Source organism: Ambystoma mexicanum, chromosome 2p, assembly GCF_040938575.1.
Source record: "Ambystoma mexicanum isolate Mex_15411 chromosome 2p, UKY_AmexF1_1, whole genome shotgun sequence".
In the NCBI taxonomy this organism is placed as follows: domain Eukaryota; kingdom Metazoa; phylum Chordata; class Amphibia; order Caudata; family Ambystomatidae; genus Ambystoma; species Ambystoma mexicanum.
This window is the reverse complement of record NC_090923.1, coordinates 821,096,555-821,110,166: the sequence shown is the minus strand read 5'-3', so window position 1 is coordinate 821,110,166 and position 13,612 is coordinate 821,096,555. Positions and strand designations below refer to the sequence as shown.

Here is a 13,612-nt window from a genome sequence, read left to right as displayed (position 1 = left end):
GCAAGGGTGACCACAGAGGTCGCAAGAGACCTCAGAGGTCGCAGATGCGACCTCTGGCGACCACTAAATGACGTCCCTGTGCCAAACCCTTGTCGTGTATCCCTGTAGTCACAGTTTAGCCTGTACAATAGCCCAGTGGGGCTTAGCCGGTAAGTGCCAAGTGCGACTAGGTTCCTCCTGAATTTACACAACGAAACACTGTTGGTCCCGGACACTGCTAATGAATCTATGGAATGAATGTGTGTGTAACCTTAAGTTGCTGGCAGCTCGCAGCATCCTTTCTTCAATCCATTGTTGATAAAATGTGTGAAATTGATTTAATCAATGGTAAAAATACAACGACTGATAGTCAACATTTAAACTGTTGTTCCGCTAATATCATTTTTGGTATGTTTTTTTTAATCCCGTTTACTGATTTGTTGCTTGCATTTTGAAGGGACGTCATTTAAACAAAATGCCAGGGGTAGCAGAAGTGACATCACATGACCCCTGACATCGGATGACATCACAGGAAGTGAAGCGATGGAACATGACCTTTCACCCCTTGACAAAGCAGGAAGTGGCATTGTAGAAGAGGTCCCAAATATGGCCTGCACTCCAGCCACCCATTTTGAAGTACCAGGAACGTTCACATCAAAGTATGTGACGTATGACAAACAAACCAGCAGAGAGCCGTGGTAGGACTCCGTCCAGTGCCCATCAGAAGAGCAACACCTATTGAAATGCCAATAACCAGACAACCATGGACAGTAAGGTATCCATTGAGGCAGCCCTACCAGCAAATGACAGAAAATAAAGAGTGCTTAAACACTGTCCCAGAAGAAACTCAAAAGGCCTTAATTGAAGGCAAATGGTGACATCACGAGGGCCCAGGCAGACTCACAAATGAAAGAAACGACAATTAAAAGATGACACACAGAGACAAAATGTCCTGAATAAGAACATAATGATCTTAGAAGGAGAGACGATGTTGAAATATAAAGAAACTCAAACTGTAAAACAGGATGAAAATATCCAACCAGTTAACGCCTGTACATATACTTGAAACGCAAGAAGCTAAGAGAGCAGTGTGGCTTGTTATGCTTAGTAGGAGAATAGAGCGGCAAGCGCAAACTATATATCTACCTCAACGAAGCACACTATATAAGTGCGGGTCCACTTTGTACAAAAGCAGAATTAACCCAGGTTACTAGGGGTCAAACAGGACAGGATTCCTATTCCAGCTAAAACAAGAAGAGAGACGGCAGAATCGAAACTCAGCAAGGAGCAGGCTGTGCTTGGGAAATCGAGGTCAAACCAAGAAAGGGAGGCGGACAGTAGCTTCGGAGAATCGAAACTTAAGAGCAGAGCAGCCTGCCCCGTGAAGGTCGAGATAAGGAGGCCCAGGCAGGTGGCAGACTGAAATGAGAATTAAATGCAAATAGAAGGAAAACAAAGCAGATTCACGGTGTTCTAACACGTGACCAGCCAAGCGCGAAGAGGCACCAACGTCTGATGTCATCCAAATCAGGAGATACCATGTTTTTTCCTGACAAGAGGCTACAGTTTCGAGGCCGACCACAGCCAACTAACTGACACATAGCCATTCGAGTACCGATTGATGGAAGGGAGGCTGGGTGAATCTTGGGGCATCCTGCACCTGGTTGACCATTCTGCATGCTGCTAATTAAAGTGGAGATTTATGCTTGGGGGTGTAGCTGACCCAATCACAATGGACCAAATAATCTAGGGTCCTATAGATAGTAGAACCAATGGGACGTCATACTTTTAGTGACGTCTACATGAGTAATGTCAGAGGGAAGGGCGTAGATGCCCTCCTGATATGGTTTAACCAATCCTCACACTCCGTTACCACATACAGATATAGCACCTACACATAAATTACCTTTTCCAACCAATAGAATTGCATGACAAATTTATGAGTGTTACACGTCAAATGATGACGAATTTAGGGTATAACTGTTACTATTTGAATGAAGAGTTTGGGAGTTGAAGCGAGACGGGCTATCGCATCACTGTTGATTTCCATGTTTCCCCGTTTTTTGTACTTGTCATTAAATGGACTCCCCTTTGCCAAACCATTAAGTTGTCCTTATTGATTGGTGTTGGAGTAAGAAATCCTGCACCCCTTCCACCTCAAGGTGCAGCTATCTGGTCTTAAAGTACTCGAGGGCGAGCTCTGGCTCTATGGCCAGTCAGGGGTCACTCCCTCTCCTGTACACCATCACATAGCATTGTTCCTAAGTATACTATGGAAAATATGGTTACGATATTACTATAATGTGATATACATTTCATATAAGTATGGATCACCATATGTATTGTTAATACCAGTGTGTATAGGCCCATATTACCAAATTACTGAGAATGCAAGCAGACATCCGTGGCCAAATGATAATGATGCGTTATTATATAGCACATACGCTTAAGCGCTTTAGATAGAACAAATATACATTCAATATCACCCAACCTGTGTTGGTACTCATTTATCAACGTCAGAAGGATGAAAGGTTGAGATGAGGTGTTTAAGAACAGACTAAATCAGTAACTCACCCCCTGAAGTGTGTATGAAATAAACCTTTAATGAGTATAGCAATTATTGTATAAATTCCAGAAAGACAAATTATTTGGTATTCCTATTATTTTATATTTAGGGCCCCTGCTGAAAGTGTTAGACTTGTGGAACCCCTGTTTTTTTGTTTGTTTTTTAAGAGGCCTGAACAAGAAAGCCATCATTCCTTAAGCAAAGAGCCACATGGCGCTGGCCACAGCCCAGGAGCTTGCATTTAAAAAAGTGTTCTTTTTTTTACATTTCTTTTTAGGGGTAGCAAGAGAGACCATAGGGGTAGCAAGGGAGACCTCAGGGTTCGCAGTTGCGCCCCCTGGCAACCCTTAAATGACGTCCCTGTTATCACCTCTCGAATACAGGCCGTAAAATATTATATATTTCTTTTGGTTAGCCAAGCAGTGTTAACGGGCCAGCATTCCCATTCTGTTCACTTCCGGGTTTGCATCTGTGGTCACAAACGAATTACTTTAAAGGTGACGACCACGTTCATTCACTAGCTTACAACTAAACGTAACTGGCATTTTCATTACAGTAAAACTGCCCCCCGACCTACTCAACCCATTCACAATGTAGGCGAACGCCACTGTAGCAAGCTGGGCAGACATTATCGGAGCAAGTAGAGTTTTTTGTAAATTTTAGACCGCTGCCGTTGGTGTCTTGGCTTCCTTCGTTTAAGAATGCTGGGCACAAAGAGATTCATGAAGAGACCTGATGGATCTTCTCTGGCAGGAAATCTTTGGGGGAGAAGCCCAAACACTTCCTTTGCAATTACTTCTGTACACTGGGTTTTGGTGACTTGATTCATAATTTCTTAAGAATCTTGTCAGTAAACTCTTATTTTTCTCCCCGAGGAAGAAACCTTCATTCCGCTACTGCATTGTATTCAAGGCTCGGCCATCCCTTTAGTTAGAGTGGCGGGATCGGATTATATGGGACGAGGGGTGCAACTGAGAGCTGAAGGAGCAGTATGAGTCAGACTGGAGTGTGGAAAGAAGAGAGCTAGACTCTACTCTAGATAAAGAGCTGAGCAGTTGGTGTCCTCCAACAGGCCCATCCTCTCTATCCTCTGCCGCCTTCTCTTCCCTTTGGATCTCCTCTGTGTCTCTGTGCTGGAACCTCTTTCCACCCGTTCCTCTGCCTTATTTTGTTCTCTAGACTAAACCTCTTGCTTCAATGATGTCTTCTTTTGGAAGCTCCTGTGGCTTCTAAACAGATGATCCCCAGATCGTAGTTGGCGCTGCACCCCCAACGTCACTCCACTATTTGTAATTGCCCATTTCCTAGCCATCTCTAGATGGCCACTCACGCCTATCATCTCCTCTCTAACAAAACCTGGGTTCTCTTCTTCCTGCTTCTCTCCCTATGCTTCTCTGCCCCTGATTCTGTTTTATTTCTTTAAACTCTGACAAGTGGTTTTAAATGAATTCACGGGCCGGCCTGTGCTCGTTATCCTCCTTCTCTCATCACTCTCTGGGCCGCAAACCAGGATCCTTTACCGGGTTCCCAGAATGGAGAATTACCGGGCCATTTCGAGTTCGGAGGGCCCGGTAATTCCTCCTTCTGGGAACCCTGGGAACCCGGGCCTCAAACCAGGATCCTTTACCGGGTTCCCAGAATGGAGAATTACCGGGCCATTTCGAGTTCGGAGGGCCCGGTAATTCCTCCTTCTGGGAACCCGGGCCCGGACCTTCCCCATTCCCATCTGAGCCCCCATAGGGCTCAATGGGAATGGGAGAGGGAGCTAACAACGGGCCCGTTGTTAGCTCCCTCTTCCCCTCGCGGGACCCTACTGGGTCCCGCGAGGGGACCTCGTAATTTCACAGAACGGGTTTAACAGGTTCGCCTCCATTAGCGGAGCCTGTTAACCCGTTCCGCGAAGGTCGTAATGAGGCCCTCTGTCTTGCTGCTTGCCATCCCAGATCTGTTCAGCCACTCCGCACTCCCTCTCGGGCTCAGACTCACTTTTCCCCTTTCTCACCGACGACAATTTAACTTTGGAGCACTTTACCAGTATGCGTTCGCTTTGATACCACAACCGTAACTACCGGCCAAACTACAAATGAAACACACAAACACACACCTAACACAACAAACACCCGCATATAACAAATGTCCCAGACACTGGACCTTCTCCTTATGGACACAACAAGCCAGTGGGCACGATCAGTACTGCCAGTCAAACTATACACGAAGCACACAAGCACACACTCAACGTAACAAACATTTGCATACAACAAACCACCCAGGCATTGTGCTAGCCCCTTGCGGATACAACAAGCCAGTGCACGCAATCAACCCATCTGCAAGCCAACTCATACAGACACCAGTTTCTCCTGGTTCTAGACCTACCCTATCATTCTAGCCTCAATAACCCACTATGCCTGCTTTCTTGCAGAGCAACGGAGACCGCCCCAGTGGTGGTAACGTCAACATAACATATCATTTGCCTTCCTTTCAAGCTCTTCTCAAAGAACATTTGCTTAATTCACACTCAATTAGCGCTCATCTTCATGCTGTTAATTAGGTACTGCAATTAATGTTAACTATGCAAAGTGCCTTAGCAAATGGATGCTTTAAAGTCAATCAAATCAAACCAGATCACATATATTCCATTTGTCGAGCTTTGCAAAGCAGTACAAGGCTGATGAACATCTGAGTGCCGAAGCTCTGAAACCCTAATGTAGCGGTTGGTCACTAGCCAAAAACGTCCAATTCGTCTGGGGCAGGAATCTGCAACCGGCGGCTTTCAGGTGTTTTGGACTACCTGTTCCATGATCATTCACCATTGACCCTACTTGCTAGGGCTGATGGGAGTTGTAGTCAAAAACATCTAGAGTGCCAGCGGTCGCCGACCTCCAGTCTTGGGAATTAAAAATCCTTGCTAGGACCCTAAATAAAAATGTCTTTAAATGGACAGGGTCATTATGGTCATTTGGGAGTGCTGCACAGCAATGTATACCTTCACAGGTGGCAGAAATCTTTAGGTTTGCGTGTTCCAATCTTTTTTCATCACACAAGGTGCCCCATCAAGAAACTCTCAGTTTCTTTTAAGACTAGTACAACAATATTGAACCCTTTATTCTCGGTTGCTGATTAGATTTGTAATTGCATTGTTTTAAACCAACATCAATTAAGATTAGGGCTCCTAATAGAATGGCTACATTTCATCCCACCTGTGGAGGAAAAGGAATAGGAAGAGTGTGAGCAGTAGGACTGCACTGAACTGCGCGAGCCTAAAACTCTATGCACCCTCAGTCCGACACTACTTGGGTTCCTAGGGATTGCCATGTGAGGCAGGCACTGTATAGTTGATTGTCGGTGTGTCTGGATTCATGCAAAGTGAGGTGGTGCTGCCTATCTGTGATCAGTTGCTGTCACCAGGGATTGGGTGAGGTGGTGCTGCCTATCTGTGATCAGTTGCTGTCACCAGGGATTGAGTGAGGTGGTGCTGCCTATCTGTGATCAGTTGCTGTCACCAGGGATTGGGTGAGGTGGTGCTGCCTATCTGTGATCAGTTGCTGTCACCAGGGATTGAGTGAGGTGGTGCTGCCTATCTGTGATCAGTTGCTGTCACCAGGGATTGAGTGAGGTGGTGCTGCCTATCTGTGATCAGTTGCTGTCACCAGGGATTGAGTGAGGTGGTGCTGACTATCTGTGATCAGTTGCTGTCACCAGGGATTGGGTGAGGTGGTGCTGCCCATCTGTGATCAGTTGCTGTCACCAGGGATTGGGTGAGGTGGTGCTGCCCATCTCTGATCAGTTGCTGTCACCAGGGATTGGGTGAGGTGGTGCTGCCTATCTCTGATCAGTTGCTGTCACCAGGGATTGAGTGAGGTGGTGCTGCCTATCTGTGATCAGTTGCTGTCACCAGGGATTGGGTGAGGTGGTGCTGCCTATCTGTGATCAGTTGCTGTCACCAGGGATTGAGTGAGGTGGTGCTGCCTATCTGTGATCAGTTGCTGTCACCAGGGATTGAGTGAGGTGGTGCTGACTATCTGTGATCAGTTGCTGTCACCAGGGATTGAGTGAGGTGGTGCTGCCCATCTGTGATCAGTTGCTGTCACCAGGGATTGAGTGAGGTGGTGCTGCCCATCTCTGATCAGTTGCTGTCACCAGGGATTGAGTGAGGTGGTGCTGCCTATCTGTGATCAGTTGCTGTCACCAGGGATTGGGTGTGGTGGTGCTGCCCATCTCTGATCAGTTGCTGGTGCCAGGGATTGAGTGAGGTGGTGCCCAGTCACTCTAGAAGCCTTTTCCCGGTTAGCTGCATGTAGGAGTGCCCATTTCTGTGGCTTTCCGTCATTGGAGTGGGTTTCAAGGGACGCCTCATAAAATGTACCCGTGCTCAACAAACACTGCCAGCATGAGTGGTAGTTGAGAATTATATTGAGGCTCCTACGACTTCTGGCTCCAGAAAAGAGTCAACAGGTGGATTGCAGATCAGAGGCAAAGCATTGCAAGGTGGTCATTGGGAACACATTAGGGAAATTATTTCTTAATCTTTAAGATTGGAGGGGTGTTTAGTCCAGAACAGTTGGGTATGTGATTTAGATTAGCATAATCCCCCAAATCATTCCCATTTGAATGTATATTGTTCACCTGCAGTAATCCGACGTTTAGGTTTCTTGTTTCCTCAAGACTAATCATATTCGTCCCCACCTGCACCTCAGATGGGCAGTGCCACTGCTTAGAAATAATGTGGCAATAATAAACCGGGGCCTTATGCAGTGCAGGGGTTGGAAAGAAAGTAGAAAACCCTGTGTCGACATCAGTATTATGGTGAGTTTGGGAAAAGTGAGAACAAAAACATTCTTCCCACAACGATTTGGCCATTGGTAGATTAGGACATTCCAGCTAAAAAGCCACACATGCACAGCACCATCTAGTAGGAACCTATGGAAGTTCTCCTCAAGATTACAGCAACACATCAATCAACAAGGCACTATGTTCAGCTCATTTGCATACCCAGAGTGCATTGCTGCGTAGCTTTCTTTTGAAGGGGAACCTTTCCGCGATGGCTACGAGGTAGTGCTGTGCATGTGTGGCTTCTTAGCTGGAATGGCCCATTCTACGAAGCCTATTTATTGATCAACTCGTGGCACGGTTGTGTTGTTGCCTTAAAATGCCCTTAGGATGCATGTATATGTCTGAAACAAGCTGGCTGCCTCCCGACAGAAGTAGAAAAATAATGATGCTAGCACAGGTGGGCCACACTAGACACAGCATAGCGAGGGTAGTCTCCCAAATCCCACCATGCACAATTTCCAAATGTTACAGGGAAACCCACTAATCGTTTCCATCCATTTTGAAGACTTTGTGAAAGACTAGATCCCTGTTAGGGATATACACCATGAACACCTGAGTGACCACAACTGAACCTGTCCGAAATGCATTGTCTATGGAAGAAAGCCACCCTGAAGAAGAAGTATACTACTCCTCCATGGAAAACCAAGGGAAAACTGGGACTTTCTCCTCCCAGCACCCACACTCTACACTGCTAGCTCACCCCACTGTGTTCTCCTTTAAAACCAATTAAAGAGTTATGCAATGTCTGCCTGTGTGTGCACGAGCTACTGACGTCAGCTGTCCACCATGCACAGCAATTCCAAAATGTGTTAACGGGGTGCAGGTCCAAGCACACCTTTCACTATTTGGGTCTCGATTCCAGCATCTGCCCTCACAACGTTTTACCTAGCGCCTCCTTCTCTTGTGCGCTAGCAAACTATGCATTTGTAGGGTTTGCATGAAGCAAGTGGGATTTATATGGTGCAGTTCCCACCATAGATCACAGGCAAACTCCTCTGCCTGGTGTCTGCACCACATGTTTCATGTCACACTGTGCACAGGACGAGCAGCACTGGCCTTCCCTTAACCCAATTGTCTGCCACCTCTCATTACGACAAAAAACAATAGTCTATTCATGTATTACAGCGGCATGACATTTGTGGGGCATTTAGGATAAGCAAGCATGATAAGTGTTAGTACAAGGCTAGCCTGTCATTTGTGTGCACTGTCAAATGCCGTGGACTTTGTATAAACATGTAGGCACCTTTAATCAGTACTGTGAATGAGTATTTGTGACCGCATGGGTGAGTAAACTGGGTGACCTGTAAACATCGGAACCATAATTCTACTTTTTCAAACGTTCCACTTCCAGGGTAACGACTCCCAGCTTTGCAAGAATAAGATCACCAAATTCATACGCACGGGAAGACTCACTCCTTGCACCTCCTCTTTCATTGGGCCAACAGCAAACCCCCCACACCCACTCCAATATACTGACTGTAATTACAGCATTTCCACCCCAAGCTTCGGCCACTATTAGGGGGTCCCACTCACCCAGCATCAGAAACCTCCCACTCCACAAGTCCAGCAGAGACCACCTCTAGACCTAATACAGCAGCATGCATTTATTTATTTATTGTATAGCGCACTTGCAGCCCGGAGGCATCGAGACGCTGTTACAAGAGATTTTAAGCATTTGTGATTAATTTGAAGGACGGCGACCAGAGGTCTCATGGTTACAAGTCGACACTGTAAGGGTTAGATACATTGAGTTAATACAGTTACATCATAGTAAGGCAGTCATTTACATTTTACTTTCAGACAAAAAGCTTGGTTTTGATTGCTTTGCGGAATGCTTGGTGAGATTCTATCATTCTTAGGTGACTGGGTAGCGCATTCCAATGTGTAGCAGCCAGTGTGGGAAAGCAGGAGCCCCCCGCTCAGACTTTAGTAGTCCTGGGGGTGAGAATCATGTTGCATTAACCCTTCCTCAGGGGTCTTGTGGCGGTGTGCATGGTGATTCTTTGGGCCAGGTAAGGGGGTGCCAGGTCATGGAGGCATTTGTGGGTGAGTGCAAGGGTTTTGAAAACAATTCTCTCTTTGACCGGGAGTCAGTGGGCCTGGCCTGCCTTCTAATTTCGGAAATGTGATCTTTTCTGGAGGTTCCTGTGCCTGCCCAGAGGGCGTTGTTTTGAACCAGTTGAAGTTTGGTGAGATTTTTACAAGAGGTTCGAGCGAGAAGGGCATTACAATAGTCCAGTTTTGAACCAATTATTGCCCTAGCAATGGTGAGGCAATTCTGGCGCGATAGGAAGTGTCTGGCAGCATTAAGAACCTTAGAGTAATATGCTGACGATGAGGAGATGGCATTCAGCTGTCTGTCCAGGGTTAGGTCGGAGTCAAGGTAGACACCAAGTGTCTTGACGTTGTTTGAGACCTTGATGGGGATGTTATCGACAGTAAAGGATGAGTATTGTTGATCGAGGTTGCCCAGGGTAGTGGGTGACCCAATGAGCAGGAGTTCCGTTTTTTCGCTGTTGAGGCAGAGCCAATTGTCTGCCATCCAGGATTGGATGGTAGAGTATATGTTGGTGAGCGTGTTCATATCTACTACATAGTCACCCGTAAGTGCGATAAGCACCTGTGTGTCATCTGCGTAATTGGTATACGAGATTCCCATGGAGTCAAGGATGCTGAACAGAGGTACTCGTGAAGAGGTTGTACAGCGTGGGTGTAATGCAGGATCCCTGTGGGACCCCACATTTGATATGGCTTGGGGTTGCACAGGCTGAGTCAGAGAAGACTTTCATGACCCTCTCTTGGAGAAAGGAGGTAATCCAGTCACATGCTTCAGGGGAGAAGTTGCCCTCAGTTGCTAGGTGGTGGCACAGGGTGTTGTGATCAACCAAGTCAAAGGCAGCAAAAAGGTCCAGAAGCAGTAGGAGCGCAGGTTTGCCTGAGTCTCTAAGATCGTCCATTTGTTTTTTTAAGTCTAGGAGAGCCGTTTCAGTGCCATGTCGTGGACGGAAGCCAGATTGCCGCAGGCCAAGGAGACGGTTCTCTTCAAGGTATTTTTGGACTTGCAGGTAAGCTGCTTTGTCCGAAATTTAGAGTAAGAAAGGCACAGTAGTGATAGGCCTATAGTTCCCTGGGACCGTTGGGTCGAGGGATGTTTTTTTAGGAGTGGGTGTACCCAAGCTTCCTTAAGACCAGTAGGGACATGGGCCGCCTGGAATGATGAGTTGATTAAGGCGGTTATGAAAGGTGCTAGGATGTGTGCCGAGTCTTTGATGAGTTGGGCTGGGCAGGCATCCCCCTTGCAATTAGAGGGTTTGATGGATTTGACAGGGCGATTACTTCCAGTACTGTCATATCTTTGAAGTGAAAGGATGGGGCGGACTTCGCTTTAGTGGGCATAGGCTTTTTCTTGTTAAGGTTCTCTATGAAAAGGTTCCGTGATTTTTGTTGGCCGAGGATTTTGGTTTGTAGAGAATTGAGCTTGTCTAGCATGGCAGACTGAATACTGTTGCACCAGCTTTCATCCTTGAGGAGAGAGGCTGGAGGTGTGGAGGGTTTTTTTAGCTCTCTAAAGACTGAGAAGATTTATTTGGACCCTGATTTGGCATCATTAATTCTTAAGTTGAAGGACACTGCTTTCGCTCTCATGATGTTGGCTTTGTAAGCTATGGAGATGGATTTGAAGGAGCTTCTATTGGCCTCAGAAGGGTTGGCTTTCCAGGCAGAGAAGGCGAGCCTCTTCTGATAACGTTGGTCAAGAAGTTCTTCCGAGAAGCAGGCATTAGAGTGTTTGCTTTATTTTGCTTTTTAAGGGCTAGGGGGGCAATGGCGTCGACAGCTTGGGCAACAATCTGTTTAAAGGTGTTGGCTAAGGTTTCTGGGTTTTTGGAAAGTGGGGCCTGCAGGGCGGGCACACAAAGGAAGGGTGCTATATTTTCAGCTGTCAATTGGCATGAGCTTCTTGTGAGAGCAGCTGGACATGGAGTGTTGGGCCTGAAAGGCTCTTTTTTGGTGTCGAGATTGAATTGCATTATCACCCTACAACATTACACACTTCGCATTTTCCCCTTGCACAAAACGGACCCATGTCTCCAGAATAACAAGCCAGTTCACAAAAAGTGTTACTCTAATTTACCCTTGACTTAAAGCTGCAGAGGGCTGTGTGACTTACAAAGAAGATACTATGTTTAACTCTGACTTACTCATGAGTTACTCGCAGTTAGTCGAGCATATGTCAAAGTTGCTATAATCAATGTGTGACTTGAGTAGCCTTCACCAGGTGTAAATCAGGAGTCCCTCCGAGTTGCACATAGAAGCTATTTTGTGAACCAGCCCGATTACATTACGCATCACAGGGGGGATGATGCGAGAATCAGAGATGCGCGCATTATCACTGCATCTGGGGGGGGGGACTCCTGCATATTTTTGCCTGCATGCTGACTGGACCTGTTCATCCCTCCACTTAAAGGATAACAACTTTGTATCGGGGGGGTGGGGGTCGATATTCTTTATCACCACCTTCTGTCTCAACATAAAAATACGCAGGAATCCGGGGGAGAGTTCAATTTCCTACTCATTAAATATTTAACGCATTAGATATTCTTGGAACGCAGGACGAGGCAAGTACCTCATGCAACCATAGTAAGGCATTTGGTAAAAAAATGGGTCGAATTTCAAAGAAAACCTCCTTTGTATTGCTACTGCCCTTTGTAAATAAACTAAAGACCCTCTGCCGCCCCTGACGTAGAGGCCCAGACGTGGGGTCAAGCACTGGGAGTCTCTGGTAGAAGGAAAACGGGGGCAAAAGAGTGGTCCTGGGAAGCAGGCTCTGAACTGGAAGGGTACTGCCAGCGGTGGCTACTAGGTGGCATTGTGACACGACGCAAATGGAATATTCCACTTTCACACATCAGCTGGAAGTATTTTTTCAAGTCTTTTTAAACCCATCATATCTTTACTGGTGTTTGTTAAACACACCCCCAGACCTCAAATACAAGACTGCCAGATTTTATTGCACTGATGATACCTAAGATGGGTGAACTCCGTATGTAGTTGCCCGCAGTATCGCCCGTTATTGGTATTGTTGTAATTTATGAATGATATGATATGATAGGTTATTTATAACGCGCGCAGACCCGGGATCGAACCTGTGCTGCTCCGTGTCGTACTTGGTTCCAAGGCGAGCATGTTGCCCCTGAGCTATCCTCCCAAGACCATAGGAGTGCGCGGTGATGCCAAGCTGTTTGAAGTGAGGTGGATGGGCCTACGCCAGCCAGGGGCAGAAACCCACCGATCTGCTGCAAGGGATGGGCACAGGCAAGGCTCACCTGTTGATGTGGCAGAGTACTGAGAAGAAGCAGGAGAACACATCCTTCCTCCAGTCAGGGGGTGGGCAATAGGAGGGCTAAACCTTTCTTTTCTGAGAATCCCTGAGACCAGCATGAAAAGCTTTAACTAAGTGTATTGAGTCTATGAACACCCTCCTCCCCTCTTACCACTTGGGAACTGCGCCTGCGTTACCCTAGACTGCTAGAAACCTGGGTCACACCTGAGACGGCGACCTCAAATGCCACCTACTCGGTGCCAACCTATTGTGCCATTCAGCTGCGCCCACCTGCCATTATTAGAGCACAGCCTGTACAAGAAATCACAAATGCATTAACTCGTAACTAAACACACCGCACCCAGAGGGCAAGGGAAAGCGTGTCTCGTTGTTCATTAAGTTGATAAAAAATGTCAACATTCCACTTGGCACGCGGCTCGGCGCAGGTGCCAGGCCGCCAGGAATTCCGAGGCAGCAGCAGTAGCAGCAGCTGTGGGGCTTTTGTATCTGCGTGAGCCCGGGCCGCACGAAACGCATAGTTGGGGCTGAGAAGAAAAAAGAATCACACCAGGGTTTATTTTTTCTTCTTTTTTGTAAAGTTGCAAATCCGGGATTGAAAATGCACAACACCCTTCTGGAGTCAGGTGTGTGGCACAGGGGACAAGTCCAGGACGAGTTACGGCCCATGAGTAAATGCTGAAAAGGCAAACTCCTGGAGGCAGGTTACCCCACAGGCAACTTCTTTCCAAAGCGACCAAACAGCCTTAAATAACAACAGAGAAGTAGGACTAGAAAATAATACACAATCCAACGACAGAGTGGCATATTGCAAAACCCTTTCGCGAGTACATGTTGATCAAAGAACATAGAGTTATCAAACGTTGGCACGTCATCTAAAACAGAAACCAGTGCATGGG

At 46.8% G+C, this 13,612-nt stretch overlaps 1 protein-coding gene across 4 annotated transcripts in view; it reads right to left on the bottom strand.

Moving 5' to 3' along the window:
* Positions 1-13,612, bottom strand: part of LTBP4 (latent transforming growth factor beta binding protein 4) — a 1,283,510-nt gene that overhangs the window by 1,108,912 nt on the left and 160,986 nt on the right. The window lies entirely within an intron of this gene.